Below are 17912 nucleotides of genomic sequence, written 5' to 3' on the forward strand. Positions count from 1 at the left end.
GCCATAGTGCCCTGAGAAAACCATGACCTTCAATAGGAAAACCTAAAAAAACCTAGTCAATTAAGATTGGAGTCAAGTGCACCTGTAGGAGCGCTGTTTGAACTCACAACCTCAGTGTTGACTGGCTAGTGATTACAGTAGTAACTATTTAGACCACTCGGCTACTGGAAGTTTATAATGACCTTGACTGGCTATACAGCCCTTGAACGGTTGGTAAAATAAACAAAATAAACAAGCTAACTGATATAAGGGCTATTCCAGAAATAAAGTATGCGGGGTCAGAAGGCATTTTATATTTAACTCTGTCATGCATAAAATTTTAACAGATGATTTCATATAACTGGTATAAAGGCTACCTGTCTAAAATAACAACTGTCTTTAAAATTTTAATAAAGGTGCCTGCTTACACCACCCCAATAAAATTAATCTGGAAAAGCCCTTATGTATACTGGTTAACATTGCACAATTTGCTTCAAAGATAATTTTTGTTAAATTTTGTATTCATTTAAATGTTTTGTGCAGTGTATGTGAAGTATTTACAAACAGTTATTTCTGGAAATTTATATTTCACATTAAGCTATACATAAAAGGGGATAAAATATTATTTTACTAATTCAACACGTTTACAAAATCTTCAGACTGATAATTTCAATTCTCAGCACAGTAGAATTATCACTTTAAACTAAGAGCAAAGGTGCCGTTGTCAATGAAATTGACAATGTCACCATAGGTAAAATAGCGATATACCAAATTATCATTGGTCATCTCAACTCAATTGCCTTTCTCACCTTCGCAGTACCAACTGTGATGACCAACGGTAATCTAGATTTATAGGTCCCCCTACGGCCCAGTCTATTTATATTCTAACCTCCTCTGAATCACTGCCATATTCACTGAACCTGTCGTCTTTCTCCTGATTTTTTTCCTCCTCTACGGCTGCCTCTAATACTTTGTTTATAGCTACCTCTAACCTGGCTCGTAAATCACTACAAATATAAACATCAAACTAAAATCAAGTCGATATTTCTCTATTCTGTATTTTTTTCATTATCAATAACTCAAGTTGGCTCTTACACTAGGAGTTTTAAATCATAATCTACAAATTTTTTTTTCATCTTTTACGAGCCTTCTCAGTAAAATAAACATTTATATATATCTACATATTATAGATTCTTTGAGAGATTTAGAGTGGATTTAAAGTGAATTTTGTGTTTACTTCCTTTCATATCTACCCCCAATGATTGCCTTTTGTTGTTTTCTTCAGTAAGTTTCTCTGGAAGTCCCTCCCACCACATCCAAACTGACTAAATACCTACCCCCAATGATTGCCTTTTGTTGTTTTCTTCAGTAAGTTTCTCTGGAAGTCCCTCCCACCACATCCAAACTGACTAAATACCTACCCCCAATGATTGCCTTTTGTTGTTTTCTTCAGTAAGTTTCTCTGGAAGTCCCTCCCACCACATCCAAACTGACTAAATACCTACCCCTAATGATTGCCTTTTGTTGTTTTCTTTAGTAAGTTTCTCCGGATGTCCCTCCCACTACAACCAAACTGACTAAATACCTACCCCCAATGATTGCCTTTTGTTGTTTTCTTCAGTAAGTTTCTCTGGAAGTCCCTCCCACCACATCCAAACTGACTAAATACCTACCCCCAATGATTGCCTTTTGTTGTTTTCTTCAGTAAGTTTCTCTAGAAGTCCCTCCCACCACATCCAAACTGACTAAATACCTACCCCCAATGATTGCCTTTTGTTGTTTTCTTCAGTAAGTTTCTTTGGAGGTCCCTCCCACCACATCCAAACTGACTAAATACCTACCCCCAATGATTGCCTTTTGTTGTTTTCTTCAGTAAGTTTCTCTGGAAGTCCCTCCCACCACATCCAAACTGACTAAATACCTACCCCCAATGATTGCCTCGGTTGTTTTCTTCAGTAAGTTTCTCTGGAAGTTCCTCCCACCACATCCAAACTGACTAATAAGGAACATCTGTAGTAACTCGATACTTTTCTTTATAAATGCTTTGGTTTCTTTCACATTCTGTAGAAATCAGATATATTAAATGAGCTGCATATTTATGAATACATACTGTAAATTCAGAAATTAGTGTGATTTTTATTAATGCGAATTATGCAACTGGGTGAGTTTCGCAATAAGAACTCTAATCTCTGGTGCACATGCTGTAAGCAGATTATCTTGAAATCGCAATGATAAATACATGATTCTCTAATTTTCATGCTTTTTTCATATTTCCTGACCGGTGTGAGAAAAATATTTATCATCTCTAGTGCGAAATTTGTTCTCAGCAAATGAGTGGTTGAAATTTAATTGTGACGTCAAATTTTCCTGTTTTCTTTTGAATTTTCTTATTGTGACGTCATGAAAAAAGGCGACCATGCCTGATGACGTCACATCAAGAGTACACAAATTTCCTCAAATATTTGAAAAGGAACTCTAAAAATAATAAGAGAAACAGATTCCACCACTTTTACTCCTGTATTACGATATTTCTCCACTCTCAACAGTTAAATTTTAATTATTTAAAAAAGCTCGGCAAGCCTCGTGCTTTAAATATTAAAATTTAACCGTCTCGAGTGGAGAAATATCGTAATACACTTGTTGCAGTAGTTGAATCTATATTTTTACAGGATTGTTCTACGGTAAGCACTACTTAAAGCGTGATACAACATTTCTTTACTGAAGACAGCTGAATTTTCAAAATTGAAAAGAAAGCTAGCCAAGTCTTTTTAAAAATATTTAAAGTTTACTTTTGAGTGAAGAAATATTGTAATGTAAAAGATTTGGTCGTGAATTTTGGTTCTGTAATGATTTATCGAAAATATCCACATAAACTTGATACTTCTTTTCCAATGGTCTGCAAAAAGATGTATTTTCTCTATGTGATTTCATCAAGCATGATCACTTTTTTTGTGACTTCACAACAGGAAATGCAGAGGAAAGAAAATGTTGATAAGGGCAAACAAAAAAGTATGTGTGTTTACTGTCACATGCTGAAAAATAGGTAGGTATGTAGTTTTTTAAAAAAAAAAAATAATTTTTTTTTACATTGAGTCTATGGGAGCAACATTGTAACTTAAACAGTGTTAATCAAAAATGGCCAATAAAACTTTAGGGTAGGGGATAAAAATTAGGGTAGGTAGGGGTACAGTAAACACACATACTTTTTTGTTTGGCCTTATTGAATTTTGATCCTTGAAGAACTAAGATCTAATAGACCACATGTTTATGAACAAACATATTCAACAGGTCATGCAAAGAATAAATCTGCTAAGAATTAGAGAAATGTACTTCATGAAAGAATGGAGTATCAACTATAGAAAGAAAGATTTATTTAAAATCGTGTCAAGATACATGAAAAACAAAATAGTGTTAAACACCAAAAATTATAAAAAGTTGTGTCTAATCCAGCTATGGCCCTCTACGAATCTATACAGTCGCCTGATTAATTGTATATCTACCTTTTTATTGTGCTTGTTGGTATTTCTGTCTCCTGATTAATTGTATATTTACCTTTTTATTGTGCTTGTTGGTATTTCTGTCTCGTACTTTACAATCTTTTGAAGAGGTATCTGAACAATCATCAGAAGGAAACTAAAGAAAATACAAGGTTTATACAATTTATAAATGGTTTATAACAACCTTCCCTTCCCCTATTTTCAAGTTCGTTATAATATCATGACACTTCTGGCCTTTTTTTTTAAAGCTATAAATTATTTTTTGCCATTTTTTTTTATTTTTCCTTAAAAAATACACTACAGTTACACATCTGTAATTAAATAGAAGTCCCAGTGCAATAACTTTAAGACAATCTTTTTAGTACAAATATCTTGAAGAAATGAAGGTTTGAGAGCAAATGCAATATAATTTCCACTATAATTAATGTTTCCAAGGGACATAACTCTATTCAAATTCATTCATCGGAACTTATTTTTAAACTTTCTGAGACATTGCTGAGGGCTGTTCCAGAAAATACTATGTCCTCCCCCAGGGACGGCACTTTTTTTAAACACCATCACCTACAGAAATAAAATTTAATAACAACAGCACTCCCTTTGCATTTTGGTATTTCAAATACAACCACCCACATAATATTTTAAAAAAATGCCTTCCCTGGGGGAGACATAGTATTTTCTGGAACAGCCCTTCAAGTGAACCTATGATATATATTTCATAAAAATCAGGCAAGCATTGTACACATGAGAGAGCTAGACATGCACATTTTCATATAATGTTTATTTTCCAAAGGGCATAACTGAAATTAATAACTCACTGATGAAAAAAAATATAGACACATATAAATATTACAAACCTTATTAACTGAACATGTGCATCTCTCCTTTCCTAAAGGCCCAGGACTTGCCTCCCCTGAAAAAGACATTTTATGTTCTTCAAAAATGAAATACACTAATGACAAAAAATACTGTTTTAGAAATGATCATATATGCAGAATGCACTTCAAATAAGTAAGAAGCCTTGTGTGACGAGTGGTCTAAGTAGTTCATCTATTATATCATTAGTTAGTCAACACTCAATGTTGTGAATTCCCAACCCTGATCATGAGCAATACATTACTCATACCAACTTTACAGCTCATGAATACATTACCAAGTAGTATAAGCTGCAAGGATATTGATTTTTTTTTCTCACAATTTTGGTACTTTTAAGATCAAAGATGAGTTGGGTCCTTTTTACAACATGTCATATTTGTAAATACAAAACAAAGGTTATGGGGTTTCCATCCATAACACAAAATCAGTACATGCCGAGCAAAGAATAAAAACAAAGTTAAACAACTCTTTTGTTGCTGTTCTTCATCTTAAAGTCACAATGAGGTCTTCAACAGGGTGCAAAACAAAAACTTTCACCTCACTGCAATTTTCAGACAGCTCCTAGCACATGCATTTATGTATCAAATCAATTTAATAAATTTGATTAAAATAATTGTAACTCCTCAAAATTGAATAGAAGTACCTTTCTACTCCCATGCAGTTAATTCAGAAACAGCTTATGGTTGAAAAATATCCTATATTTGATGTTTCTTGTTAGATCTACTGTGGATTAATTTATTTTCATGTGTACCCATTTTTCATGGATTGAGGAGAACTTGCATTTTCGTTGATATTTAATTTCATGGCTTAGAATAAGTCTGCATACATTTCATTAGAAATTTTGTTATTCGTTGAACATTTGAATTTGTGGCAAAATCCATGAAAATTGGTATCCAACGAATATTAATGAATCCACAGTATCTATTATTATATATTTATTTTATTAGTACATGTATTGCTAAACTTCAAGGTGACAAAGAGAGCACTTAGTATATATATGTATATGATAAAAGCAGGTTTTGGATTAAGCATTAATAATGTTATAAAAGAATATAAAACTAAATAAAAACAGAGATAATTTCATATTAAGGTATCTAAAATTATAATTGTTATAATGTGTTCCACTTGAAGGTAAACAACAACTCTCATGGCTTTAGGCTTTTAAAAGTATGAAGAAGCCAAAAAAACAACATTAAAATACATTTGAAGTCCCCCTTGAAGGTTTTTCAGAATTATGAAAGCAATCTTGCATGTAAAACCCCGATGTCCATTTTGAAAAGTTGGCAGGTATGATATATCATATGCAGAATGCACTTCAAATAAGTAAGAAGCCTTGTGTGACGAGTAGTCTTAGTAGTTCATTTATTATATCATTAATTAGTCAACACTCAAGGTTGTGAATTCCCAACCCTGATCATGACCATACCATTACTCATACCAACTTTACAGCTCATGAATACATTACCAAGTAGTATAAGCTGCAAGGATATTGATTTTTCTCTCTCACAATTTTGTTTATTCTAAGATCAAAGATAAGTTGGGTCCTTTTTACAAACTGTCGTATTTGTAAATATAAAACAAAGGTTATGGGGTTTCCATCCATAACACAAAATCAGTACATGCAGAGCAAAGAACACACACAAAGTAAAACAACTCTTTTGTTGCTGTTCTTCATATTAAGGTCACAATGAGGTCTTCAACAGGGTGCAAATCAAAACCTCTCACCTCACTGCAATTTTCAGATAGCTCCTAGCACATGCATATGTATCAAATCAAACTAGATATCATTGAGATGGAAGCCATCTCTGTGGGCCCCGCTGTCAATAACGTTGGGTAAATAAATATAGTGTGAATCAAAATTGTAAGCGATGGACAGACCAACAGATAGACAGACCTTTGACCTAGGAAGTTGTACATACATCATGACACACCCTCTGGTGTTGGTTAAAATGGATGTCAAGTATAATATTTGAAATCAAAACGGTTCCCAAGATATAGAGAGGACACAATCTTCAACTCAGGACACAGGGTTGTCAACTAAAACCAAAGTTTTTTTTACCTTGACCTTTGACCTAGGAAGATGTACATACATCTTGACACGCCATCTGATGGTGGTTAAAATGGATGTCAAGTATAAACTTTGAAATCATAAAGGTTATCCAGATATGGAGCGGACACGATCTTTAACACAGGACACAGGGTTGTCAACTGAAACCAAAGTTTTTGACCTTAACCTTTGACCTAGGCAGTTGTACATACATCATGACACACCCTCTGGTGTTGGTTAATAAACATGTTAAGTTTTAAGTATAAAATCAGAACGGTTATCTAGATATGTAGCGGACATGATCTTCATCACAGGACACAGGGTTGTCAACTGAAACCAAAGTTTTTTTACCTTGACCTTTGACCTAGAAAGTTGTACATACATCATGACAAGCCCTCTGGTGGTGGTTAATAAACATGTAAAGTATAAAGTATGAAATCATAACGGTTTTCTAGATATGGAGCGGACACAAAGTTAAAGTGTTACAGACGGACGGACAGACGAACGGTAAACAACAACTCTCATGGCTTTAGGCTTTTAAAAGTATGAAGAAGCCAAAAAAACAACATTAAAATACATTTGAAGTCCCCCTTGAAGGTTTTTCAAAATTATGAAAGCAATCTTGCATGTAAAACCCCGATGTCCATTTTGAAAAGTTGGCAGGTATGATATATCATATGCAGAATGCACTTCAAATAAGTAAGAAGCCTTGTGTGACGAGTAGTCTTAGTAGTTCATTTATTATATCATTAATTAGTCAACACTCAAGGTTGTGAATTCCCAACCCTGATCATGACCATACCATTACTCATACCAACTTTACAGCTCATGAATACATTACCAAGTAGTATAAGCTGCAAGGATATTGATTTTTCTCTCTCACAATTTTGTTTATTCTAAGATCAAAGATAAGTTGGGTCCTTTTTACAAACTGTCGTATTTGTAAATATAAAACAAAGGTTATGGGGTTTCCATCCATAACACAAAATCAGTACATGCAGAGCAAAGAACACACACAAAGTAAAACAACTCTTTTGTTGCTGTTCTTCATATTAAGGTCACAATGAGGTCTTCAACAGGGTGCAAATCAAAACCTCTCACCTCACTGCAATTTTCAGATAGCTCCTAGCACATGCATATGTATCAAATCAAACTAGATATCATTGAGATGGAAGCCATCTCTGTGGGCCCCGCTGTCAATAACGTTGGGTAAATAAATATAGTGTGAATCAAAATTGTAAGCGATGGACAGACCAACAGATAGACAGACCTTTGACCTAGGAAGTTGTACATACATCATGACACACCCTCTGGTGTTGGTTAAAATGGATGTCAAGTATAATATTTGAAATCAAAACGGTTCCCAAGATATAGAGAGGACACAATCTTCAACTCAGGACACAGGGTTGTCAACTAAAACCAAAGTTTTTTTTACCTTGACCTTTGACCTAGGAAGATGTACATACATCTTGACACGCCATCTGATGGTGGTTAAAATGGATGTCAAGTATAAACTTTGAAATCATAAAGGTTATCCAGATATGGAGCGGACACGATCTTTAACACAGGACACAGGGTTGTCAACTGAAACCAAAGTTTTTGACCTTAACCTTTGACCTAGGCAGTTGTACATACATCATGACACACCCTCTGGTGTTGGTTAATAAACATGTTAAGTTTTAAGTATAAAATCAGAACGGTTATCTAGATATGTAGCGGACATGATCTTCATCACAGGACACAGGGTTGTCAACTGAAACCAGTTTTTTTACCTTGACCTTTGACCTAGAAAGTTGTACATACATCATGACAAGCCCTCTGGTGGTGGTTAATAAACATGTAAAGTATAAAGTATGAAATCATAACGGTTTTCTAGATATGGAGCGGACACAAAGTTAAAGTGTTACAGACGGACGGACAGACGAACGGACGGACGGACGGACGGACAGACTGATCACTATAGGGTGACCCGACTTTTAGTCGGGGCCCTAATTAATAAATTTGATTAAAATAATTGTAACTCCTCAAAATTGAATAGAAGTACCTTTCTACCCCTATGCAATCAATTCAGAAACAGCTTATGGTTGAAAAATATCATATATTTGATGTTAGATCTATCTATTGTTATATATATTTTATCAGTATTTATAAACTTGACAAAGAGAGCACTTAGTATTTATATGTATATGATAAAAGCAGGTTTTGGATGAAGTGTATAAATGTTATAAAAAAATATATAACTAAATCAAAACAAAGATAATTTCATATTAAGGTATCTGAAATTATAATTGTCATTAATGTGTTCCACTTGAAGGTACACAACAACTCTCATGGATTAAGCAATTTCCACCTTGGACAGACACACTGCTCTCCTGGCTTAAAATTCATTTTAGAAGTTGTACAAAAATATTGCAAGCTTTGCATGTGCTGCATCACTATGAAAGAACATTAATGGTATGTGAACTCTAAAAGGTTGTCACAAGGGACCATATAGATCAAATCTTACTATGGACAGTTGGCAATGACAAAATTCAAAGCTATTCCAGACATATTCAAATGCGGGGTCTTTAATCTATTTTTAGATCTTATTTTGCTTATATGTTTGCTAGTCACAGTTTTTCTCTGTTTACTATAATTTCTGTTAAAAATTTTCCAATTGGAATGACTTGTCATTAAAGGGCAATAACCCTAGGATACTCTGAGCTTTTTAAGTAGGCTCTTCTCAGTAGTACTTTCCTTTGTATAGAAATGCCAAAGATCTGACAGACATATTAATAGATCATGATAACTATTGTCATATGAACTGCTGAAGAGAGCCTACTTATAAAGCTCCAAGCATGCTCTAAGTATGCTCAGAGCTTACTTGTAATAACAAATCTATGATCCCTAACAAAAAACAAGTAACCTTTCCAAAAATCATCAGAGTTAATTCTCCTAAAAAATTCAGATCCAGTAATTCTAATTTTAAGCAAATTAATATCAAATCCATAGCTGCTTACATTATTTGACGGGTCAGTAATTGTTAGTGTGATAAAAGTAGGAAAAGTAGGAGAAAATAATACGGAAAAATAGCAACTATGTTATTTCTAAGTCGGGAAGGAAAATCCCTCAACTAAGGAGTTAAAAGCAAAACCAGGTCAAAATTTCATAAAATTCGCCAACATTTTTTGGTCAGTAATCAAATTAATTTTACCATTAAAAATAAAATCTTAAGGTTGCAATAAAAGAATTTTATGTGCAAAAAACAAGGTTATTTTATACAATTTAGAAAATTATCAGATTAAAAATTTAGCAGTCAGAAAACTTCAATTCTGTCTGTTGTTCTCCACTGCTTAATAGAAAATACTTTTTTCAATATTGAGAAATTTAGCAATATCTAAAATCTTGTCAACATTGAAAGTACCGAACAAAAAAATTAACCAGTGCCACAAGCAAAAGAAGTTTTGACCCAGTCCATCACCTTGTAAAAACTGTATAAATCTTTCTAAATCAGTTATCTGCGTTGATAACTGCTGAATCAGCTTTTCTTTAACCTTGCCTGGGTTAACTATCTGGAAAAGAAAAAAAGTCATAAAATTACTACATGTATATAAAGTTTACTGGTTTTCAGGTATTGTGAATTCAGAAATTATTGCATGCATTTATTATTGCGATTTTGGCATTTTGGACTAAGTGCAATTTCAATTTTAGCGATATTGAGAAAATTCCTGTTTAATTCATATAAAAAATTTCACAAAATGAGAGTTTAAATTACTGGAATTATAATTTATTATACCCCTGTCGTATTCTAAATTCTCAATAACAAAAACATCCCAATAAAGTATTAAAATTTCATAAAGGCAAGGATCATCAAAGACCAAACAAAACCCATAAAATTATCAACTGCCCATTTGACTTTGACCAATCCAGCTTTAAAGGGATTTTTAGTGTACTCAAATTACAAATTATTATTTAAAAAGGCATGAAATATTTTTAGAGTTAGATTCCAAGTTTAGACCAGAAATAAGATTTTTTTGTTGTTGTTGTTGCCCTAATGTACAGAAAATCATCTCATAATCATCAGTCCAACAACTGTATTCCTTCCAAAAAAACAAAATAATGAAAATATGTCAGGACAAATGTTTCTAAGGGCTATTCCAGAAAAAAATGTTTTTTTTTTGGGGGGGGGGGGGGGGGTTGGAAGGCACATTGTATTAATAATACATGGGTGATGGGTATCAAAGCAACTTTTCACACAATAATGCACTATAATTCTCAATTACAATTGTCTAGGTGGCAGGTGCTGACAAAATCTGCCTTCCAACACCCCCCACACCCCCATACATTTTTTCTGGAATAGCCGTTATCAGAATATCTGAACAAAAGAATGATACACATATATAAGTAACAATATATGTCCGGGGCCATTTAGTAGGGCATATAAAAAATGAAGGCACAAGATAATTACCTCTCCAACAGCATGATCAACAATCTGTTTTAACTGATCCGTGCTGAAAAATACAGACATTGATAACATTAAAAATCATAACTAATAAATTGTTGATAATTATTACTGTAAATTCAGACATCATTGACATAATTTATTTTCGAATTTTGACATGACTAACTAATCATTGAGTTTTTTTCATGAATATTTATTTGAATAGGAACACAAATTCTTATTATTGCAATACTGTAAACCAACTTAATTTCGCAAGCGACTTATTTTCGCGAGTAGGAAAATAACGGGAAATTAAATTGTTGCGAATATGTAAAACTTGGATCGTTCCTTATCTAACTTTATCAAGTAAATAAGAAAATGCGAAATTAAATCGCCGCTAAGAAGACTGGAAAGGGATAAACTCGAAATAAAGTATCCGCGAAAATAAGTTGGTGTACAGTACTCAGTTTGTATAATTTATATAAATAAAACTTTCTGATAATTTCTGAATTTACAGTATTATATTTTTCCTCATTATAATTTCATTTTTTAAACTTTTCTAGAAAACGCCAAAGAATAAAGTTATTGCATTTTTTTTTGAGTTTTCAACTGACAAAGAATTTTTAGAAGTATCAAATAGTATTGAAGGTTAATAATTTTATTCAATTTGTAATGGACTTTTTTTTAGTTTGTGATTGATTTTATTTAATTTCATTTTTACTTGTTGTGATGTGTTGTTGTTTGGAATTTTTAAGTTGGTTTTGTGTGGAATTTTATATAAGTATCAGGTAAGTTGTGGTATGCTGTTGTTTGGATATGTTGTCTTTTAGCCATACTTTTTTGATGCCAAAAGTTTATTAATGCACATGAAGGGTAAGACTGTGTAAAAAAAATAACCTTTAGAAATGTTTTTTATTGTTGTGAAAATGATACATTGTTTTGGTATTTAACACCTCTTTCATCAGACTTGGCAATATAACCTTTTGTATCTGTTGAGGAAAGTGGAGAACCGTGATAGAATTACCAACCTTGTCAAATAGGATTAGAGTTAAACACAAACTTGAGAAACACAAGTCAGTCAAGCACAAGCTAGTTGAGCACAGATTAGTCAAGGATAGGTAAGTCAACCACAAGATAGACTAGCTAGCACATGATATTAAACTACAAATTGGTCAAGCACAAGCTAAACAAGCACATGATATTCAACTATAAGATGGTCAAACAAATGAAAGTCAAGCAAAAGCTAGTCAACCATAGGTTAGTCAAACAAAGGATAGTCAAGCACAAGCTAAACAACAGGTTGGTCAAGTTCAAGCTAGTAGATGTAGTGATTGATGTAGATTGATTATTGACACCTTGACCACACAGACCCAAGGCAGGCGATACTTATTTACATTGTACGTCAATTTATAACACCCCCCTATTTACCTGAGACTGTCAAAGCCTTCCAGATTAAGATCCAGTTTATAACACCCCCCTATTTACCTGAGACTGTCAAAGCCTTCCAGATTAAGATCCAGTTTATGTTTCAGTTCATCGATGACAACTTTTTGTTTCTCCATCACTTTGGATGTAGGTACCACATCAGCATCGCCAGTCTATAGAAAACATGTAAAAGAAACTTACTGTAGACCATTATATGTCAGTAATATTGTTGGTTTTTTTCAAAACTACAAATTAGGAAATTTAAAATAAACCATGAATTTGACTGAAACTTCAATTTACAGACCAATTTTCAAGAGTCAAACCCTGCTTTAAAATAAGACCCCATTTTGTCAGTGATGATACATAAAAAGACCCTCAAATGAGCACATATAGTTATTTTAGGCAAGAAAATTGATTGAATGAGTGTTTCAGTTTGTATTCATGCACAATTTATACTACTGAGACTGCAATGTTTGGGAAAAAAGTTGTCTTTTTGGGAATAATTTTAAGCCATTTTTTTTCAAATGGGATTCTTCTCCAGGGGAAAAAGTCTTTATTCTCCACTAATTTAAGGCAAACAATATCACTGTATGTACATACACATATATATATTTACATGAACATAATTTTATAAAACATTATCATAAGCAGAAAACATCCAAATTTTTAACAGCATCATTTGTCAGATTGATGGATGCCACATGTGGAGCAGGATCTGAACACCAGAATTCACCCTTGGTTTTTGGTACAGTTCATGTTTCTCACTCTTTATTTTTTTTATGTCATGTTTTGTTAACTGTTGATGGGTATTTTGTTAGTTTATTTTGCTGTAGGACTTGTGTTAAGCTTGAACACTGTGTTACCTACTTTTTTGGGGAGGGGTTGGGGGGGGGGGGGTAAAAAGTTGTACAAACCTCATAAGCATAAGTTTCTAATTCTTCCAGTTGTTTCTTCAGCTGTTCTATTAACTCCCTCTGTTTCTCTCTCTGCTCTATTAGTTTCTGTTCATGTTCCTGATCACTCTGTAATTCAAGGTAGAAAAAGGTTAAAGAGCCTGTGTCTCTCACCTTGGTCTATGTGAATATTAAACAAAGGACGCAGATGGATTCATGACAAAATTGTGTTTTTGTGATGGTGATGTGTTTGTACATCTTATTTTACTGAACATTCTTGCTGCTTGCAATTATTTCTATCTATATTGAACTTGGCCCAGTAGTTTCAGTGGAAAATGTTAGTTAAAATTTACAAATTTCATGAAAATTGTTAAAAGTTGACTATAAAGGGCAATAACTCCTAAAGGGGTCAACTGACCATTTTGGTCATGCTGACTTATTTGTAGATCTTACTTTACTGAACATTATTGCTGTTTACAGTTTATCTCTATCTATAATAATATTCAAGATAATAACCAAAAACATCAAAATTTCCCTAAAATTACCAATTCAGGGGCAGCAACCCAACAACGGGTTGTCTGATTCATCTGAAAATTTCAGGGAATATAGATCTTGATCTGATAAACAGTTAAACCTTGTGTGATTTGCTAAAAATGCTTTGGTTTTTGAGTTTTAAGCCAAAAACTGCATTTTACCCTTATGTTCTATTTTTAGCCATGGCAGCCATCTTGGTTGGTTGACCGGGTCACGCCACACATTTTTTAAACTAGATACCCCAATGATGATTGTGGCCAAGTTTGGTTTAATTTGGCCTGGTAGTTGTAGAGGAGAAGATTTTTGTAAACGATTACGAAGATTAACGAAAAATGGTTAAAAATTGATTATAAAGGGCAATAACTCCTACAGGAGTCAACTGACCATTTTGGTTATGTTGACTTATTTGTAGATCTTACTTTGCTGAACATTATTGCTGTTTACAGTTTATCTCTATCTACAATAATATTCAAGATAATAAGTGAAAACTGACAAAATTTCCCTAAAATTACCAATTCAGGGGCAGCAACCCAACAACGGGTTGTCCGATTCATCTGAAAATTTCAGGGCAGATAGATCTTGACCTTATTAACAATTTAACTCTAAATGCTTTGGTTTTTGAGTTATAAGCCAAAAACTGCATTTTACCCCTATGTTCTATTTTTAGCCATGGCGGCCATCTTGGTTGGTTAGACGGGTCACGCCACACAATTTTTAAACTAGATACCCCAATGATGATTGTGTCCAAGTTTGATTTAATTTGGCCCAGTAGTTTTTGAGGAGAAGATTTTTGTAAAAGTTAACGACGACGGACAACGGATGAGCTAAAAAGTTTAAAGGCTGTTCACAATGTAATGTTTGGGAGCGTAGGATGGGAGACATTCAAATAAATAAATTGTGGGAGGTTGCTTTTTATTTTTAGAATTTTGTAAGAATTATAAGTAAAACAAACATTGCGTTCAGGTGCTTGATTTTCTTGCTGTTTTGATTGATTATTTTTTTTTCTTTGGGGCTATTTCGTGGTATCTAGTTTTTATGGGTGGAGGAAGCCGCAATGCCCAGAGAGAAGAACTAACCTTCAATAGGAACACTGAAACTTAAGACCCTTTTAAGGTGGCCTTTGGCTGATTTCTGATCTTTTGTTGGGTTTATCTCTTTGAAACATTTCCCATTTTCATTCTCAATTCTATTCTATATAATGAGTGGTTGGTGTCTATGATAAGTGCTCCTATACCCAGTATTAATTACATTCCTGCAGGTTTAATTTGTTTTTAGAAGTTCTGTCCCAAATAGACTTAACAACAGAATAGGGAGGCCAACCCCTTAAAATTGTTATTTTTCTCAGGTTTCATTTTTTTCAAATTTCCACTTTGGTTTTAAATTGTGTTCAAAAATATTTTTTAATTTGGACTTACCATTTCCTCTTGAATCTCCTCTAACTTTTTGTCTATGAGCTGATAAACAAAACGACATCAGCCAATCAGAAGACACATAACATCCAAAATTAAATTATTTTTTTAATGTGGACTTACCATTTCATCTTGAACCTCCTCTAACTTTTTGTCTAAACATAATCTGGCATCAGGAATACCTCTAAAGGCAAACTCTTCCCATTCTTGTAATAATGTCTGCAGGAGAAATATAGCATTCAATGAATGGTCAATATGTGGCTGGGGCTCTTTTATAGCTTTCTATTATGTACTTCTATGGATTCATTTGTTTCAGTGGGCACCAATGTTTGTGGATGAAGGAAAACATGCATGTTTGTGTTCATTTAATTTCGTGGTTTTCCTTAAGTCTTTATACAAGCCTTTAAAAAAATTGTCATTAGTTTAACATTAAATTTAGTGGTTCACCTATACTTTTGCTTTTTCTGTCACTTTTACAGTTACCTGTTGTTGTTTACAGGGTTCTCACTTAGAAGGTCCTTCATGGAGGTTTCAAGTAATCACATCATATAAATAACACATATATAGCTGAGAGGGTGATAGAGCAGATTGGTACCCCGAGAAAACATTGTCCACAGCGGCGAAGCGACATTATACTGAATGTCCTATCATTATTGGCTTTTACAGATTTCTTTCATTTTCAAAATATTTTTCTAGAAAAAAAAAGTCAAGCAAGATGTTTTATTTTATTTATTTTAACAGTTGATAATTAAATCTGAGCCAAAACGTAGAACGTAAGCATTTTATTTAATTCCTTGATGTAAATCTAATTCATTGTTCTTTTGAATTATCGATTTCTGATTGGTCTAGACGAGAGGGTAACATTAAAAAAATTGTCACCCGCTCAGCCATGCGATAGAGTAAATTGACACCCTCGTCTTAGCCAATCAAAATATGGCATTTTAAAGTGAAGTATAATAAAATCACTTATTACCTTTTTAAACAAGATTAACAATTGATCAAAAGTACAGTCTTAGATACCCAAATAATCATGATTGTTTTGGTCTAGAAATCAAATAATCACTATATACCACCAAATATAAGATGTATAATGGCCAAGTTTTGGTTGAAATATGTCATATGTATAAAAAAACACAATTTTCTGCAAACCTATGAAAGGGAAGGAAAACAATCATTAGAGAAACAGATCCCACCACTATAACAAGTGAAAACAATATTTCTTCACTCTCAACTTTTAATTATTAAAAAAAAAAACTCTGCAAGCCTAATGCTTTTAAAATTAAAATTTAACTGTCTTAGAGCTGAGAAATATTGTAACACACAAGTTGCAGTGGAGGAATCTATTTGTTTCTGTTTTTACCTCTTTATCATCAGGAGGTGCACTAACAATCTGTTTTAATCTAAATTGGACATGGGCAAAATGTGTGGTCAGGGCTAGTAGTGATGAATTTAGCTGTTCTTGCTCTTCTTCCAACTGTCGTAACTGATCGTTCTGTGCATGATGGCTGAAAATTTATAATAATATATTTTTAGTCTTTTTATTGAGATAATTGCAATCATCTAAACAATAACCTGTTATTGAATTAAGGAATTTCATGTTGGCAGTATATTTACATTTGATTTACAATTTTTCAAAAAAATAAGGGACATTACTCTTCAAATAAATAACTAGTTTCTGTTTGAGATGGAGTGGGACTTACAGTTGCAGCACCTAGTGGCCCAACATTCTGAAGGGGAAATAACTCTTACAATACATACCTAGTTTCTGTCTGAGATGGAGCGGGACTGATGGCAGCAGCACCTAAGGGAGCCCAACGTTCTAAAGGGGAAATAACTCTTACAATACATACCTAAGTTTCTGTCTGAGATGGAGCAGGACTGACAGCAGCAGCACCTAAGGGAGCCCAACATTCTAAAGGAGAAATAACTCTTACAATACATACCTAGTTTCTGTCTGAGATGGAGCTGGGCTGACGGCAGCAGCACCTAAGGGAGCCCAACGTTCTGAAGGGGAAATAACTCTTACAATACAAACCTAGATTCTGTTTGAGATGGAGCGGGACTGACAGCAGCAGCACCTAAGGGAGCCCAACGTTCTGTAGGGGAAATAACTCTTACAATACATACCTAGTTTCTGTCTGAGATGGAGCAGGACTGACAGCAGCAGCACCCAAGGGAGCCCAACGTTCTGAAGGGGAAATAACTCTTACAATACATACCTAGTTTCTGTCTGAGATGGAGCGGGACTGACGGCAGCAGCACCTAAGGGAGCCCAACGTTCTGTAGGTCTTTCGTCACTGTTTTCATCAAAGCTGTCGTAGTCATAACTTTCATCGTTAACACTGACTTGTGTTTCTTCCATCATCCTGAAATGTAACCATGGTAACATGAATTGTTTTAATCATCATTTATAACAAGCTATATATATCTGCATCAAGATTTGTCTTAAATATTATTTTAGTGCATACAAATTAAATGAAACAAGAGGCTCATGAGGGCCTGATATCAGACATCCCACTTATTTGCAGATCTTACTGTGCTAAAACTTTTTGCCATTTACACTTTATAAAAGATAATAACCAAAACCAGTAAAATTTTAAAGATAGATTTTGACTTATTCATCATTATTCATGAATCACTTTAACTCCATGTCACCATGGTAACTAAAAGTTACATAACAATTTATAAAGTAGATACCCTAACTTCCTAAGGAACATTCAGTTAAAGATTGAAGGTATTTGACCCAGAGGAGAAGATTCTTGAAATTGTTTATGACTACGACCATGGATGACAGAAGAACGCCAAGTGATGGCATGCGCTCACATGGGGCACCTT

General features: G+C 33.7%; 1 pseudogene; it reads right to left on the reverse strand.

Annotated features, from left to right (window-relative positions):
• LOC139483479 (RUN domain-containing protein 1-like) overlaps positions 1-17443 on the reverse strand; it is a 40102-nt pseudogene extending 22659 nt beyond the window's left edge.
• Positions 17444-17912: the final 469 nt, after the last annotated feature.

This window comes from Mytilus edulis, chromosome 7 (genome assembly GCF_963676685.1).
Source record: "Mytilus edulis chromosome 7, xbMytEdul2.2, whole genome shotgun sequence".
In the NCBI taxonomy this organism is placed as follows: Eukaryota; Metazoa; Mollusca; class Bivalvia; order Mytilida; family Mytilidae; genus Mytilus; species Mytilus edulis.